We start from the raw sequence: 16,515 nt of genomic DNA, 5'->3' as shown, positions 1-16,515 counted from the left end.
GTGTTGACTTGCAATCTCTGCTTCTGCCAACCAAGACTGTTAAATGGGTCAAGCAGTATGACAGTTTTGCAGGGTGAATCAGTCTATATTTAAAGCCAGGCTGCAAGAAGGGGGCAGGGAGAAAAAGCATTATTCTCTGTTCATTCATCTACCAGCAACAGCATTCCACATGGCAGAATCTGAGGAGTCATTTTCATCCAACTGTGATTGAGGCATATTCACTGGCAGAGCAAAGTACCAGATTTCTAGATATATTATTAGACAGGTTAAGTCTTACAGTGTGTAGAGTCAGTCTAAACATTTTTAACCTTTGTAGACTTTTCACATTCATACAAATTAAATTATTAAAAATATATTTTAAACATTTAATATTAAAATTGAAGCAAAACCTATCAAATTAGAGGCTTCCTTTTAGCAAGTCATGTAACATGATTAACTTTTTGAAACCAAAATATGCGAATTCTGCTCATTTTTACATAATGGGTATATGTCTACACACAAGGACAGTGCTATTTTTAAATAAGCTATGCCAACAAATGGCAAGCCCCTTAACATTAGCATAGGCACAGTTTTAGCACCTTTGACCAGCTGACATGATTGTAATGTGGCAACACAACAGTGTGCTTACTTTACAAGCCATCAATGATCAAGTGTCACACAAAATCAGCCTATTTATAGTACAACGTCTGGTGACTGACAGTAAGTAATAATTTTGTACAGTTTACTCTTGATTACCAATTCTGTCGTTCCAAAGAAAGTAAGACTTTAAACAGGCATTGAACAGTTAGAATAAATCCAAGGTCCATTGAAAACAATACAGGGAGAAAAAACTGATTATGCAATGTTTACTCTTCCCTGTATCACTGCAGCACATGTGAGTTGTTTTATGTTCACTTATAATTTGGGTTTTGACAGTGTGTGTTAGTGCTAGAGGCCTTACAAAGGCAACAAAATATATTATATAGGTCATGTAACTAAAAACACCACTGGCTGCAGGCATTAAGCAAAGACATTATGATTAAAAAAAAAAAAAAAAAAAAAAAAAAAAGAATAGATACACTTGCTCTCCAATGCTGGCTACTCCATGTCCCTGCTCTCGCTCTGAGCTTCAATGATCGTAATTTCAGCTTAACAGAACTCCCCCCACCTACCCTCTTCCTTCACTTTTTGTCTCTCATTGCCACTCACTCTCCACATTGTGTGNTATATAGGTCATGTAACTAAAAACACCACTGGCTGCAGGCATTAAGCAAAGACATTATGAAAAAAAAAAAAAAAAAAAAAAAAAAAAAAGGAATGGATAAACTTGCTCTCCAATGCTGGCTACTCTGTGTCCCTTCTCTCGCTCTCAACATCAATGATCGTAATTTCAGCTTAACAGAACTCCCCCCACCTACCCTCTTCCTTCACTTTTTGTCTCTCATTGCCACTCACTCTCCACATTGTGTGTCATGGTTACACCACTCTTCATGCCCTCAAAAATATCTCTGCCTCTAAAAACAGTGGTTCCCAAACTTTAACCACCTGCGAACCCCTTTCACGAAAATATCAAATCTCACAAACCCCTCCTAAAAATGAATATTTCCAGGGACTTTCTCCCTTACCTGAGCATAAATGATACAAGCCGTGATCTTGGAAATAGTTTTTTATGACATGTTTATTACACATTATTAATCAATCATTACATTATTAATTTTATTACATTATGAAAACAGACTAGGTACCGAATGGCTAGACAGTAATTCTGCAGAAAAGGACTAGGGGTTACAGTGAACGAGAAGCTGGATATGGAGTGAACAGTGTGCCCTTGTTGCCAGGAAGGCTAATGGCATTTTGGGCTGTATAAATAGGGGCACTGCCAGCAGATGGAGGGACATGATCATTCCCCTCTATTCGGCATTGGTGAGGCCTCATCTGGAGTACTGTGTACAGTTTTGGGCCCTACACTACAAGAAGGATGTGTAAAAAGTGGAGGGAGGGAGGGAGGGAGGGAGGGGGAGAGAGAGTGTGAGTCAGTCCAGCGGAGGGCAACAAAAATTATTAGGGGGCTGGAGCACATGACTTATGAGGAGAGGCTGAAGGGAACTGGGATTGTTTAGTCTGCAGAAGAGAAGAATGAGGGGGAATTTGACAGTTGGATCTAGACTGTTCTCACTGGTAGCAGATAACAGAACAAGGAGTAATGGTCTCAAGCTGCAGTGGGGGAGGTTTAGGTTGGATATTAGGAAAAACGTTTTCACTAAGAGGGTGGTGGAGCACTGGAATGGGTTACCTAGGCAGGTGGTGGAATCTCCTTCCTTAGAGTTTAAGGTCAGGCTTGACAAAGCCCTGGCTGGGATGATTTAGTTGGGGATACGTCTTGCTTTGAGCAGGGAGTTGGACTAGATGACCTCCTGAGGTCCCTTCCAACCTTGAGATTCTATGAAAATGGCAACACTCTTCCAAGATTTCATTAATTTTGCTCCTATCACTTTGATTAAGCCTCCTACATGTTTCAAGGAGTACCAGATGTGAAACAGCATGAAGATATTTAAGAAGCCAACTCAATTAAAGAGTTCCTCCCACAAGCATTCGGGTCTTGAGCAGTCCAGGCAAACAATGCACAACTACAACAAAGCTTAAACTTGTTCTGTCAGGAAGTCATGGTATGAGGCTCAGGCTGCTGGCCCCTGCGCTCGGAGTCCCGAGGGACAGCTCTGTCCACCATTACAGAATTTTTTTCTGAGAACCCCCTGATAGATTTTGTGAACCCCCAAGGGTTCATGAACCCCTGTTTGGGAACCACTTCTCTAAAACCTACTGGTACCTTTTCAAACAATCCTTTCCAACGTTATCAATAATCCTAACACCCCGCCTCTTCAGATCTGTTTGTCAGTTTTGCTTTTAGATTGGGGACCTGTTGACAGAGGGAACATTTAATTTTGCTGAACACAAAAGACAGTTAGCTTATGATACTGCTCATTAGAATTCCAAAAATCTTGGTATTGAGGCCCAGTATAAAAAGAACAATGTATTACAAACTGGGAGACCCACGATTTCAAAAGCCTCAAAATTACTGAATGCGTATCTCATTATCATTTTTAGGCCAAAGCATTTCTTAGTTCACAAATTTGTATGGGAAAAAGTGCTACAAAAGCTTTCATATCTGAAGCTTCCCTGCATTCCCAACTGGAAGCAGCACAGCTATTTTTTAAATTATAACATCCACGAGCTACTGGAAAAAATATAGCTATCAAGTTCACCTACAAATTGATTTTTAAAGAAGAAGTTAAATGCTTATCTCAGAAATCTGAGAAGATTTAATTTGTCAAGTTCTTGGTAATCCTCAAATAAAACATGCCTTCCAAAGAAACTGGAACGTGGGACAAAAATCAACTCTATTTTACATTTTTGTTAAAAGAACTCTTATTGATCGTATCTTTCTTCAGCATGGCTACTATCCACTTCATTTCTGGTACTCATTCTCCTGCTATTTTAGGCACCCCAGCCTTGATAATCAACCTTTTAGCAGTGCTTTCTTCCAACCAAAAATTAAAACCCTTTACTGATACTAGTAGTTTGGAGGTCAAGAGGAGTCCATACTAATACATGGATTAGGTAGCAGGAGTGCTCTTTAGCAATATGTCTTATTATAAACAAGTCTGACTGCCATTGGCTTCAGAGAATAAATTCCAAAATAGCACTGAAACCCAGACATCGTATATGCTAACATAGTACACTGGCAGCAGACTTTAAACAGTTTGTTTAGATATCAGTTTCATGCGAGCTCAGACCCACTTCAGAAGAGGCAGGGAAAGTAGATGCTTGAAAGCAAGAACTAATTTCTTAACAAGTAGAGAAACTCAAAGTTTCTGCTTGCCAACCCACAAGTGTATAAATCAACATAAAACACATTTAAATTTTCTTTTTTTTTTTTTAACCAATACCTGAGTTAAAAGCACACAAGGACACAAGACAGCTGGTAAACATTCTCAGACACAACCCTTAAAGGACTCGTACAATGATAAAGTGAGTCTTAACGAGAAAAGCTATTGTAAGAAAATAAGCTAATCACCCTGAAACCTGATACAATTAACATGCAAAATATATTCACTCATCTGTTGGTTGAATACTTGAAGTTCATAAGTCTGAAGTCCAAGTTAACAGTGAGGCTTCTGAACATTTCTTCATTTACCATCATGAAGTGCATAAAATCTGTTTTTAAACTTATATTGAGGATGGTTTGTCTAGCTGAACATGCTAGGATTGTTCTCAAAGTGCTCCAGTTAATCAATCATTTCCAAAAAAACAAAAAAAAATAACCCAACACCTGCACACTGGTTAATTACTACATTCTTCAGAGTAACTTTCTAAGAAGCTCTTGTGCAAGAGCTAAGTGTTCAAGTAAGGGATTTTCTCTACCAACTTTCCTTATTAAAATAAACATTTCAGTGCTTGTACCAGCGAAAGCAGAAACTCAACGTGCTTAGTTTTTCCTGCATAAATATTTGACCAGTTGCACATTAAACTAGTCTTCATACACAAGTCTATGGCTGTATGGGAGATGAGAAAGCATATAGTTTTTATTGGAGAAACACAAGGTATCAACTGAAAACAGAAAAAAAGCCAAAACAAAACAAACATGGATCTGGACTATTGCCACTTAAGAAAATCAGAGCTCAATGGATCCCTTTAAAAGGAACATTCTTTTTACTAAAACACCCAGACATCAATGTTCCTTATAAAAGACTGACGAGAATGAACAACTTTTCATGAGCCACCAAAGTGGCCCCAGATAGTTTCCATTTCATACTACAAAGATTAAAGTATAAATCAACTAATTCAAGAAAGTTCTACTACTGCAATTTGCTTAATAAAATGGTAATACACACCACTGAGAAATGGTAGTGGTAAAATTGCAAGACAGCAAAATTTGATTTATACAAATTTCGAAAAGGTTTACGTAATTCACACAACAGTTTTCATGAAAGTATAAAAGCCAAAATTGAATTACAATAATACTTTAAAAATACTAATTCCATAGATACCATAAAGTTTTTATTCAGTAATGTATTTTATATCTAATAGGAATGATTTCAAGTTAATTTTACCTATACGGTAGCATGTACTTGAAAACTATTTACTTTGGTTGGTTCATCATAGATGGCAAAGCCAACCCTAAAAACAATCCTTTAATTTGAGACATGAAAGGAATCTTTAACACTTGCTTCATTAGCTAATATATCGTGCTTGTCAGCATTTATTAAAACTAGAAAGAAACATTAAAAAAATGTCTATTTCCAAAACTCCTGGATTCTAGAAACTGTATTTACAGTATCTTGCCACACAGGCCTCTTGATGGCTTGTCAACATGGATACTTAATAGGCGGCAAGCCAGGATGTAAATGTACAGCGCAGTAGCTTGCCCTGCACTAACTGTACAAATGAACCCTGCTACTATAGACCAAGTTCTATAGTGTGCTCTGACATACCCCTATTTAGTATGTCAAAGTACACTACAGAACTTAAAGTGCAAGGTAACAGGCCTTATATGACGACTTAGTGTGCAGCAGACTACTGCGCTGTACATTCACACCGTAGCTTGCCATGCACTAAGGCATGGTCTACACACAAAGGTTAGTTTAGTTAGTTAGTTGAGTTGACATGCATTAGTTGATGTGCGATGTGTAAGCCATATTAATAGCATGCACATGGGATGGCTGTCCCCTCTTTCAATTTGCATCATTCTGTACATGTCAAGGGTTTGGCACATAGTGAGTGTGTGGTGTTCTTGGAGAGTATCCCATGGTCCTTTGCTTCACAGCTGAGCTTGATGAATCCTGGATTTTTTCCCTCATTGCACACTGCGGGCTGTAGAGCAAAAGCCAGGTAGAAGCCAGTGGTATTCTAGGACATGAGCTCAAATTAATAAAAAACAAAAACACCACACACTCTCACACACACACACACACACACACCACCCGATTGCGCTCTGTCCCATGCATTCTCTCTTTCTGGGTAAACCAGAACCAGTTTCTAATTGCTGTGTGCCAGCATGGACCCAACAGTACTCTGCACTGCTGAGATTACACAGAGGTTGTCTGGGCTTCATTTGAGCTCTTAGAGGCAGGTGTTTTGGACTTTGTCCGCTGTACCACTGAGCAAATGATATGGCAGCAGCAGCGGAGGAAGAAGCACAAGGATGACTCCAAGCAACAGCTACAAACACAAGTATTCCTGGAGTAGCTTTACATCATACAACGCCAATTTTGGACTCAGGAAACAAGCATCAACTGGTGGGAATGGGTCGTTCTGCAGACCTGGGATGATCAGCAACGGTGAGAAAATTTCAGGATTGCGGAGGCAACCTTGTGTGAGATGTGCTGAACTAGCCCCCGAGATGCGGTGACAATGTACCACATGTGGTGTCCCATATCCATGGAGAGGAGGTTCACCATTACTATCTGAAAGCAGGCCTGAATGCTACCAGTGTAGGGAACCAATTCAGCATAGAGAGGTTGACTTTTTGGCCTCTGTCATGCAGCTGTGTAATACCTTGCATAAGGAAACGTTGCACTGGGTTGTAAAGCTTTGTAATGCTCAGAAGACAGATGGCTTGCCCACTTGGGGTTTCCCAAATTATACTGGGGCGACTGATGGTACTTGTATACCTATTTGCCACCCACACCAGAACTTGGAGTAAGAAGTATTTCTCCATGATGCTCCAAGACCTGGTTGACCACAGTGACAGGTTCACACACACAAATGCAGGGTGGACTGGAAAGGTCCACAATGCTAGGATCTTTCACAACTCAGTTTTGTTTACCATAATGAATAAAGGAAACTTTGCCTCTAGGATCACTATAGACATTAGCTGTGTGGAGATGGCTCCACTTATCCTGAGAGACCTAGCTTATCCTCTGTTTTCCTGACTAATGAAGCCATTTGGCAAGAGAATGTCTCCTGCTGCCAAAGCGCTGTCCACCCCAGCACTTTTCCTCATTAAAAGTTTTGTCATTCGGGAGTGGGGGTGAGGCGTGTTTTTTCCACACCCCTGAGTGATGACAGTTCCAACGATGAAGTGCAGTGTAGAAAGCAGACTGAGGCTATGTATTTCCCCAGCAGAAATGTGGAAAGTAAAGAAAAACAAAAACAGACTGGGTTCTGCACGAAGTGCTGGTGTGGACAGTGTTACTACTGCCACTTGTTGGGGGTGGATTAATAAAGTCAACTTTTAAGAGCTCTCTCCTGTTGGCACTGAGCAGCTATACAGGAGATTGTACAGCGGCGCAGCTGCATGAGTACAGCTGTGCTACTGTAAGCTCTCTAGTGTAGACATACCCTTCGGACCCTTATGGGCATGTAATGCCCAAGTCTACCTCATGTAAACTGAGAATACTAAGCAAAACTTTTTTTTCCTCCTTGTCTCAATCCGCTGAATTTCACACAACTGAATGTTTTCATTACTTGAATATGCTGCAAGAGGGGGGGTTGAGTAGAGGCTGTGGCTGTACCATACTGCCACTTTGAGCAGGAAAATGGTTGGAGTTTTGTTTGGGGAATTGACCAGGTAGGACAAATGCGGGGAGGAAAAAGGAAAACCAGTGAATGGGAACATGCCTTCAGGGCCTGGGCTTGTAAACAGTCTATGATTGTAGCTTTAGCAGAAGACAGCAGTAGTTCTGTCATTTTCAAATCATGTATGGGGTACTCAACAAATGAAGGGGGAAAGCATGGGTTGCAAAAAGCAGGGAAGAAGGAGCTGGAGACTCAGAAAGGCTCCTAGCTTACATCTGGCAAATATGGTTAAAGTCATGGGATACCTGGACCAGGAGCTGGTACAGCAGTATTTATAACAAAATTTAAAGATATTTACAAGCTCAGGTTCTCAGTATAGGATCTGTCCTCTGAGTCCCAAGCTGGGTTTCTTGCCAAGAATCAGGCTTGCTTCCCAGATGCCATCAGGCTCCTGAGGCCCAAACAGATTCTGGCTTTCCAAGTAGAGCGCAACACTGCCCTTTTCATGTTCCTCTCTGATGATTCTTGCTGTTCTTCCTCAGGAGGGCTGTAGACTCAATAGTAGTGCAATTGCATAATATCTTGTCCAGATCCTCAAAATATGGAAGGTTATATTTCCATCCTAGCATCCCTGGTTTTAATATAAGTTCTCCTGAGCCGTTTGCTCTTTATCTGGCATTGGTCGGCGTACCATCTGAACCTTTCAAGACATCTGAATAGCAATGTCCACAAACATATCTTTATGGCAGTGGCTGATCCCCAGAGCTTGTTGCACTGATGCTTCTCCCCAGACAGTCATGAGATTTAGGGTCTCAGCATGGCTCTAAATGGCTGCTCGGGGCACATTGTAAAGGCTGCTGGAATATTGCTGTAATGCCAACATACTGGAATCCAGGAGCAAATGATCCAATGTTAGTACTGTGCCAGTTTTTAAAACAGAAGAGAGGACCATCCAGTCAGCTTGACCACAGAGCAGACGGCACACAGATAAACAGACAAGTAATGGATGCCTGCAAAGCAATGTGGGATAGCAGTTCGAGGACTGCCAAAACTAGTGTGCAGAAACATTGCATACACAAGAATAATTGACTGCATTAACTCAATTAACATCAAACTTAGTACCCTTTTAAAGACGACTCCAGAGATTGTGATAAATGCAGGATTATAAGATGCCTGTGCTAGATATATCATCATGAGATCCAGGCACCAGAACCCTACTGCATTTTTAGTGGAGGGTCATGTCAACATTAGGCAATTCTATTTAATTGTCTTGTGTGTAACTTGACTATGATATACATGACAGCTAGTCAGATTTAAAATCCTATTAGCATTCACACAAGCTGAAACACCTACAGTCAGATGCAAGGCTCTTATGCAACACATGTTGATAGATGAAACGCACCCTTGACAGTTGCTTCAAGAGCAAGGTGTCAGCATAACATGCTTCAGCAATTTTACCATCTAACGGGCAGCAGTTAGATGACTCAAATTATCTTCACTAATTCCCACTTCTGAAGATATTTTAAGTGCACCAGTGCTCCATATAGACCAGAGCAAAAATAAATCTGTTTCTGCAACTATATATAAATACCTTTTATATAGAACCTATATTTTCCAATCATTTTCTTTTAAAGTTCACATTTAGTCCACAGTAATTTCTTCTCAACCTTCTTATTTGTTATTCCATTTAATGATTGTTACTTTGAGTACTTGTGCTTACAAGTTTACTATCCAAACAACCTCATTAAGATCTTGTTTACTGTGGAAGGTTTGCAAATCAGTTTATTTTCACAAGGGTTAGAGAGGGACAGAAGCCAGATATTACTTGCGCACACTTATGTACAATACAAACATAGTACAAGTCAGTAGTTAGCAATGTGAACAGTTTAGTCCTCAGTAATTCAAGTTCCCCCTACTTTGATATGCAGATGTGTCAAATAAGCTACTGCGCAAAGAGCTAGGCCACCAGGTCTTAAAGCAGTATACAGCGGAGGAATTAATCCAGAATTGGGCCTTCTATGTTCCACTGGCCAACACCCAAAACTCTATTCAGAAAATAGTGCCAAATCTTTGATTAGGTATAAGCTAGAAAAGCTTTTTTCATCAAGGTCCACTGGTCCCTTTCATAATTTTTTTAAGACTATTTTAAGAACACTTACAACTGACTGTGTGCCAATCCAAGTCCTTGCAGCTGACTGGGGGCCGGTTAAGGACTAGAGAATGAACCCTCACAGGACTTGTTCAATGAACAAGGAACACTTCAACTTTGCCTTCACTAACTAATCATATAGCAGTGTGTACATTTAAAAACAAAAAAACCCACACAATTAAGAACCCTACCAAACCACACTGCACACACAATTCTCCCCCTAGGGAAGAGAATGAATACACCATGTCACAGATGTTAGTCACACTGTTTAATGTATTACTGGGAGGCACTCATATTACAGCGATGATGGCTGCGTAAGAACTTATTATAGGTGGGGCTGATAGCACCTCCTATTAAGATTGCCTGATGCTTCCCATAAAACCCTGTTTTCAGTTGCTTTTCACTTGCTAAACTAACTGTTTGGGCTTAAGTTTTCTATGCTGTAACTGCTCCAGGCTTTTTAAACGTTTCAGTTAAAACAGTAAGTGCTTTGCCCACTCTAAAAAAAAAATTCTGGTGACCTTTCCTTTAAAAAACTCTAGCATCCCCATGCCTGGGATCAGGGGCTTAAACTAGGTAGGGGGTGCCCTTTGTGTCAAAAATGCTTTTGCCATCCCCACAAAATGCATGTGCACTGTTAACACAGCTCAGTCTCAGAAATGGTGGTGAAGGGGGTTTACCTTGCAATTGCAGCTCTGGGCTGTTGCAGACCAGATTAGGCATCAGATCTGAGAGCAGAGAGTCTCTCTCCTGTGCTCTCAGTGCTTCCCAGCTGAGTTGAGACAGCATGGAGCACAAAGCTGTAGGATTCAAATGCAGAGAGGATAAGAAACAGACCTGGAGTGGGGGACTGGACTGGACCCTGGGGTAGAAGGGTAACTAGGTGTTACACTAGAGACTGGAACTGGGATGAGAATCTCTACTCTTGAGGCTTAAGACAGGCTAAGTGAGAATGGAACTTGGACAAGACCAGGGTCAGTGCCCACTAAAACACATTCCCCTCCAGAGCCTGGAAACAGAATCCAGGATTTCTGAGTCTCACCATTCCAGTGCTGTCAGCAAGTATTGGGAAGCCACCTGGCAAAGAGGGTGTCCAATTCCCCTCTAGTGCTAGTCCACATAACAGTAGTAGGTTGTCATCCTGGTCAGTTACACCATTAGTTCAAGTGGCAGAGCTCTGTGTGGTTGAACTAAAGGTTCTAACTGTGCTGATGAGACATATAGTGTCAATATGATGCCATATAGGATTTATTTTTAGTCTGCTTTTTTAAACCTGGAAAATCAGACACACAGAAAGCTATATTTTAAAGCACACTAAGGAGGTTATGAAATCAAGTGCACAAAAGTTCAGAAATGTCAGAATTAAAGTTGCCTGAGTAATCTTAATTCAGCCTCTTTGTGCTTACACAATATAGTTTTTAACAGAACCCCTGCTTCATTCATTACACAGGATGGGCCTGTTCCAGGAACAAATGAATGTTCTGTAGTAAAGGAGTCTGTTTGTGGAACATTGACTCATTTGTTGCAGAAGTTGGAAGGTGGGGAGTGAAGGGGATTTCAGGAAAAGCAAGGACTGGCTCATAATTAAGGCAGTTGACTGTTGCCCTGGAAAACTGGATTCTATTCACCTCTCCAAAGAGTTCCTAGGTGATGCTAGGCAAGTCACTTAAATCAGGAGATCACTGGTGGTCACTAATTGTTTATTCCTTATTTTCTGGGTCCCTGAGATCCGATTTGCAGAAGCGCTGAGCAATCACAGCTGCAATTGAAGCCAATGGAGCTGTACTTTGAACATATGAAAGGCTATAATAAGAACTCAAAAAAACCCCCCAAACCACAATCAGGTCCTAGGCATCTCAAACTGGGCACCCAAAATTAGTGGATGTTTTGACCTTAACCTCTGTGCTTAAATTCCGCATCTGTAAAATGGGGACAAGATCTCACCTCACAAGGGTGTTGTGAAGAAAAAAAAAAATTAGTGTTTGTAAAGCACTCATATTATAGGAACAAATAGATAAATTAAAAAACAGTAACAAGTTATCAGGACCAGATGGTATTCACTTAACAGTTCTGGAACTCAAAAAACAGAAAATTGCAGATCTACTGTGGTAGATAAGCTATTGGTTAAATAAGCAAATCTAACACCGAAGTTTTTTTAAAAAGCTCCTGATTCAATCATGGCAATTACAGGCTGTTAAGTCTAAACTTCAGGACCAGGCAAATTGGTTGAACTTATAGTAAAAGAATTATCTATAGTAAGCAGAATTATAGACACAGATTCACATAATATGTTGGGGAAGAGTCAACGTGGCTTTTATAAAGCCTCACCAATCTATTAAAATTCGGGGGGGGGGGTCCAAAAAATATGGACAAGGGTGATCCAGTGGATATAATGCACTTGATTCAGAAAACCTTTGACAAGGTCTCTTCACCAAAGGTTCTTATGCAAAGTAAATCGCCATGGGATAAGAGGGAAGGTCCTCATGGATCAGTAACTAGTTAAAGGATAGAAAACAAAGGGCAGGAAAAAACTATCAGTTTTCACAGGGAAATTGGAAATAGCAGGGTTCCCCAAAATCTATACTGGACCAGTGTTGTTCAACATATTCATAAATGATCTGGAAACGGGGTAAACAGTCAGGTGGCAAAGTAAGAAGATGATACAAAATTACTCAAGATAGTTAAGTCCAAAGCTGACTGTGAAGAGTTTCAAAGGAAACAAAACGCAGGGGAAATTCAGTGTTGATAAATGCAAAGTAATACACATTGGAAAACATAATCCCAACTATACGTACAAAATGATGGGTCCTAAATTAATGGTTACCATTTAAAAAAAAAGATTATGATCTTGGACTGTCTGAAAACATTGGCTCAATGTACAGCAGCAGTCAGAAAAAAAGCTAACAATGTCAGGAACCATTAGGAAAGGGATAGATAAGGCAAATACCATAATGCCACTGTATAAATCCTTGGCATGTTCAGCTTGAATATTGTGGGCAGTTCTGGACATCCCATCTCAAAAAGGATATTTAGAATTGGAAAATGTACAGAGAAATGCAAAAAAATGATTAGGGGTATAGAACAGCTTCCATATGAGGAGAGAAAAAATATTGGCACTTCAGTTTAGAAAAGAGATTAATAGGTCTATAAAATCATGAATGGTGTGGAGAAAGTAAGTGTTATTTACTCCTTCACAAAACACAAGAACCAGGGGTCATCCAATGCAATTAATAGGCAACAGGTTTAAAATAAACAAAAGTACTTCTTCATTCAACACAGTCAACCTGTGGAAGTATTTACCAAAGGATACCATGAAAGTCAAAAGTATAAATAAATTTAAAAAAGAATGAGATAAGTTCATGGAGGATAGGACCATCAAGGACCAAGATTGTCAGGGATACAACCACATGCTCCAGGTGTCCCTATACCTGGAACTACCAAAAGCTGGACTGCACAACAAGGGATGGATCACTCAACAACCCTGTTCTGTTCATTCCCTCTGAGGCATCTGACAATGGCCAGTGTAACAAGACAGGATACTGGACTAGATGGACCATTCGTCTGACCCAGTATGGCCATTCTTACAGTCTTATAGAGATGGCACCATAGAAAAGCCCATGAGGGAATTAATAATTCTGCCTTCAGAGTAGCATCTGAATAGCAAGCAGTAAATGAAGCATGGAGCCACATATTAACAGTGAGAACAAAACAAAAAAAACTGAATAGGTACTCATTGAATGAGCACAGTTTGTTCTATACACTGAATGAGGTAAAAATCCAGTAGGGAGGTAAAAACAGTATGTGATCATATTGTAATGCTATTATAACGCATATGCACATGCACAACAAGGCCAAATTAAAGTTACAACGGCAAACAATTCTGGTATTTCCTAACTTCTGAATAATTGACTTTGCAACCTTAATGTTATTTTAAAAATGTAGCTTTTTGTATGTAATGTAGAACAAAAGTAGAGATTTGATTTATTTTGTTCCTGTGTTCCTAGTGTAGAGCAGCTACATTTTAGTTTTAATATGGCCTAATAGGAGTCCCTCTAATGAATGCTTGTCTGTAGCCTCATCCAGAATTACTCCTTTCTCAAGCATCATGTTAACTCTGATACCCTTCTAAAAAATTCATAGTTTCTCAGGATCTTGCATATATGGATTTCAGCTTTTTCAAATAAAGTCTACATTTTATATAATGTATAGAAACAAGGTAGGTGAGTTACTCTCTCTTATTGGGCTAACTTCTATGGATGAAAGAGACAAGCTTTTGAGCTAGAGAGAGCTCTTCAGGAAACCTTGTCTCTTTCACCCACAGAAGTCAGCCCAATAAGAGGTATTACCTCACGCACCTGGTCACACAGAATTTCTCATTTACCCTAAAGCTCCTTGATGAAAAAAAGTGAATGATGTAAATATCTGTAACTGGGTATGATTATAGACAATAATTCAAAAAGTAACACCAAAATAAGCTGTAAGCATTTCATGGGCTGCATTCCCAGAGCAGAACTCTTTGGGCATCAGAGATTTTAGAAGCAAGTTAATTTGAAATAAAGAACACTTAACAGGAATGGATGGCAATCCTTCAGAGTGGGGTAGAAAATTGCTGTAAACAAATGACTCATTTGGAGGGTGGCAGTCACAAAATTTCACTTGCTTGATCAACCTGTGAAACTCTTTGGCTTTTGGAGGGAAACTAAGACCTGTGCTGAAGTGTGGCACAGAACTCTGAGCCCAGGGCAAGGGGAGAGCTAAGGTAGCTTTAATTCTGAGCGGTTTTAGGGGCTGGATGGGCCCTCAGTGTAACAGACAGGCCTCCAGGACCGTTCAGGTCCCAGCAGCCTGCCTGGGCCGTCCTATAGGCTACAGTGCTGCCCAGAATCTCTGTAGTAGTTAGAGCCACAGTCCTGCGCCAGGTATTTCCCCTCCCCCACTCTCCCTTTGTCCTGCCTTCCATGCTAGAGTTTTTAAGTCCTCTTAATAAAATGTGCATCTTTACACAACAAATTTAACACTGAATTGCTGCTTCTTACATCTTGAACTGGAACATAATTTAAATTATTTCACAAAAAACTGTAAGAGAAAGTTTTTGATAAATGCTTTGGAAAACAATTTGCAACCTCCCTCAAAACTATCCACAGTGCACCTGACTACACCGATTACGTACAAACTGTTGGGGGGGACTGGATGACTCATTATTGATAATGGACTACTAATCCTTTATCAAATACAACACAGCCTGAATTGTTAGTGGCTTATAAGTCATTATCATTGTGCTGTTTGATGGCCTAATTTAATTTTTAAAACCGTAGGTATTACTTTGAACAGTAAGTAGATTGGTTTCAGTTACTACCCATAGTAGTGGGTCCTGTGACAATAAATGGAGAGCATAAAATACGAGCTATAATTTATCGTGGATGAATTAGTGGCTTACAGGACTTAACATTTTAGTAGTTTATCTCCAGGGTCAGTTCCCCATTAATTCTTTATAAATAAAAGTTCATGGATGACTAGATTTGATTTTGACAAATAGGGAGGAACTGGTTGAGAATTTCAAAGTGGAAGGCAGCTTGGGCGAAAGTGATCATGAAATGAGGAGTTCATGATTCTAAAGAATGGTAGAGGAGGGAGAATAGCAAAATAAAGACAATGGATTTCAAGGCAGCAGACTTTAGCAAACTCAAAAGAGTTGGTAGGTAAGGTCCCACAGGAAGCAAGTCTAAGGGGAAAAACAATAGAAGACAGTTGGCAGTTTTTCAAAAAGAGACATTAAGGGCACAAGAGCAAACTATCCCACTGCATAGAAAAGATAGGGAGTATGGCAAGAGAGACCATCCTGGCTTATCCAGCAGACCTTCAATGACCGGAAAAGAGTCCTACAAAAAGTAGAAACTAGGTTAAATTACAAAGTATTAATATAAACAAACAACATAAGCATATAGGGACAAAATTAGAAAGGCCAAGGCACAAAATGAGATCAAACTAGCCAGAGACAAAGGGTAACAAGACAACATTCTACAAATATATAAGAAGCAAGAGGAAGACCAAGGACACGGTAGGCCCGTTACTCAATGAGGGTGAAAAAATAACAGAAAATGTGGAAGTGAAAGAGGTGCTTAATGATGTTTGTTTCAGGTTTCACCAAGAAGGTTGGTGGTGACTGGATGTCTAACGTAGTGAATGCCAGTGAAAATGAAGTAGGATCACAGGAGGCTAAAACAGGGAAAGAACAATTAAAAATTACTTAGACAAATTAGATGTCTTCAAGTCACCAGGCCCTGATGAAATGCATCCTTGAATACTCAAGGAGCTGACTGAGGAGATATCTGGGCCATTAGCGATTATCTTTGAGAAATCATGGAAGACTGGAGAGATTCCAGAAGATTGGAAAAGGGCAAATATAGCGCCCATCTCTGAAAAGGGAAATAAGTACAATCCAGGACATTACAGATCAGTCAGCTTAATTTCTGTACCCGGACAGAAAATGGAGCAAATAATTAAGAAATCAACTTGCAAACCTCTTGAAGATAATAAGCGAAAAGTAACAGTCAGCATGGATTTGTTAAAAAAAAAAATAGTGTCAAACCAGCTTGATAGCTTACTTTGACAGGGGTAACAAGCCTTATGGATTTGGCGGCGGGGGGAGGGGGAGGGTGAAGAAGCAGTGACTTGGTATATCTTGATTTTAGTAAAGCTTTTGATATGGTCTCGCATGACCCTCTCAATAACTAGGGAAATGCAACCTAGATTGAGCTACTATAAGGTGGGTGCAAAACTGGTCGGAAAAACTGTTCCCAGACAGTAGTTATCAGTGGTTCACAGTCATGCTGGAAGGGCATAACAAGTGGAGTTCCACAGGATTGGTT

At 40.0% G+C, this 16,515-nt stretch overlaps 1 protein-coding gene across 7 annotated transcripts in view; it reads right to left on the bottom strand.

The window, feature by feature from the left end:
• NEDD4 (NEDD4 E3 ubiquitin protein ligase) overlaps positions 1-16,515 on the bottom strand; it is a 111,928-nt gene that overhangs the window by 44,310 nt on the left and 51,103 nt on the right. Inside the window, exon 1 of one of the 7 annotated variants that reach the window (XM_075069596.1) lies at positions 10,327-10,441. The exons of the other annotated variants lie outside the window; for them this stretch is intronic. The gene's annotated coding sequence lies outside the window, so the exon portion shown is untranslated. Of the gene's footprint in view, positions 1-10,326; positions 10,442-16,515 lie in introns of those variants that run through there. 7 annotated transcript variants of the gene reach the window in all.

The sequence above is a fragment of the Chelonoidis abingdonii genome, chromosome 9 (genome assembly GCF_003597395.2).
Source record: "Chelonoidis abingdonii isolate Lonesome George chromosome 9, CheloAbing_2.0, whole genome shotgun sequence".
NCBI classification, from domain to species: Eukaryota; Metazoa; Chordata; order Testudines; family Testudinidae; genus Chelonoidis; species Chelonoidis abingdonii.
This window is presented reverse-complemented; position numbering and strand designations above follow the sequence as displayed.